At 40.5% G+C, this 2,034-nt stretch overlaps 1 pseudogene; it reads left to right on the top strand.

Annotated features, from left to right (window-relative positions):
* The first annotated feature begins 520 nt into the window (after positions 1–520).
* LOC103741615 lies at positions 521–1,587 on the top strand (annotated as a pseudogene).
* Positions 1,588–2,034: the final 447 nt, after the last annotated feature.

The raw sequence follows: 2,034 nt of genomic DNA, 5'->3' as shown, positions 1-2,034 counted from the left end.
TTGTGGATATCAAAAGACCTGTGAAAATCAGTTCTCTCCTTCCATCATGTAGTTCCAAAAATCAAACTCAGGTCATCAGGCTCCGCAGTAAGTATCTTCACTTGCTGAGCCATTTTATTTTTTTATCTTACTCTGAGACCCAAACTGGCTCAGACTCATGGGCAATCCTCCTGCTTCACCCTCTCAAGTGCTGGGATTAAAGACAAGAGCCACCATGCTGGGCTCAACTCTACTTTTAATGTTTCAGATTTCAAGTGTAGGAGAGTAAAGTAACCCACCCCAAATATGTTTACTTAATATATATTTCAGTTGGTTTGATGATTGCATAATGTATTTATGTATGAATAACATGTTAATAAAAAACAATAATAAATGAAATAATATTTTTGCTCAAGTCAAAAATGAATTCAGCTTACCTGTTCTGGGCTGCATGAACTAGGCTTGTGGGTCTGTGAAACCCCAAAGTTGAGAGCTTCTGTGCACCACTGATCCTGCACCCCGCAGCTCCACGGCTGTCACCATGCCACAAAATGAATGTATTGAATTACACCGTAAACTCTATGGATATTGTTTGGATTACCATGAGAAAAAGAGATAGTCGTGAGGCCCATGAATGTTTAAAGAAGGAAAAAAAAAATTGGTCTGAAGGCTAAGCTGTACCATAAACAGCACCATGCAGAGAAAATACAAATGAAAAAGACTTATCAAGATGTATGGAAAGAGCCCCACGAGTTGGCCCACTCCTGTAGTCCCAGTACTTGGGAGGCAGGGGCAGGTGGATCTCTGTGGGTTCAAGGCCAGCCTGGTCTACATCGTGAGTTCCAGTCCAGCTGGGGCTACAGGGAGCCCTGTCTCAAAAAGACAAAAAAAAAGTACGAAAAGAGAAAAAGAGAAACACCAAACAAAAGGATGATGAAAAGATTCCTGCCTGGGTGCCAGACAGAGGACAGTCCAGAACAAATGTATTTTCCAACATGATTAAACAAAAACAGAAAGAGAAAGGGGGAAATTGGAAGTCCCTCTGCCCAAAGTTTGTGCCCAAGAAGAAACAGAAGTATTGAAAGTTATTCAAACAGGAATGAGAAAAAAGAAGGCATAGAAGAGGACAGTTACAAAGGTCTGCTTTGTCGGTGATGGTTTTACAAGAAAACTACCTAAATCTGAAAAGTTCATTAGGCCAATGGGCCTATGTTTCAAGAAGGCCTGTGTAACACACCCTGAGCTGAAAGCTACCTTTTACCTGGTGTGAAAAAGAATCCATCATCCCCACTATATACAACTCTGGGTGTAATCACAAAAGGTACAGTTATTTAAGTCAATGTGAGCGAGTTGGGCCTGTGACACAAGGAGGCAAGGTTGTCTGGGGAAAGTAAGCCCGGGTCACCAACAATCATGAAAATGATGGCGCATAAATCCAGTCTTACTGGTTTGACATCAGTTTCATACATGTCACTCCTGATCATTATTGAAGATGACAAACCAGTCAGGAAAACAACTACCACTGTGATACTTCAGAATACTACCAAGCAGCCTTACATATGTGCAGTCATCAAGAGAAGTATTTACCAGTTGAAATTCAAGTTATAATTTGAAAGAGATAATACTGAAGTATAAAATATAAAGTCATACTAAAGTATAAAAGACCAGAGCCAAGCGTGGTGACATACACCTTTAATCCCAGAGACAGAAGCAGGTAGGTCTCTCTGCAAGTTTCAGGCCAGACTGTTCTACATAGTTCCAGGACAGTCAACACTATGTGTGAGACCCTGCTCAAAAAAAAAAAAAAGTATAAAACCAATGGCCTATCCTTGCCTCAGATTGATCCATAGTAGTGATGGGGTGGGGAAAAGGATAAGGAGAAAATTTTTTTATTTTTCATTAGTATATGCTAGCTATACATAACGATGGGTTTCACAGTAGCATTCTCATGCAAGTCTACAATGCAATTTGATAATATTCATCCCCAATACCCCCAATCCCATTACCACTGATCCACTTCCTCTTAACTCCCTTCCACTCTCATCTCATGTCTTC

Source organism: Nannospalax galili, unplaced genomic scaffold (genome assembly GCF_000622305.1).
Source record: "Nannospalax galili isolate Female #2095 unplaced genomic scaffold, S.galili_v1.0 scaffold341, whole genome shotgun sequence".
Classification (NCBI taxonomy): domain Eukaryota; kingdom Metazoa; phylum Chordata; class Mammalia; order Rodentia; family Spalacidae; genus Nannospalax; species Nannospalax galili.
Note: the sequence above shows the minus strand (reverse complement) of the source record. Positions and strands in the feature narration are given on the sequence as shown.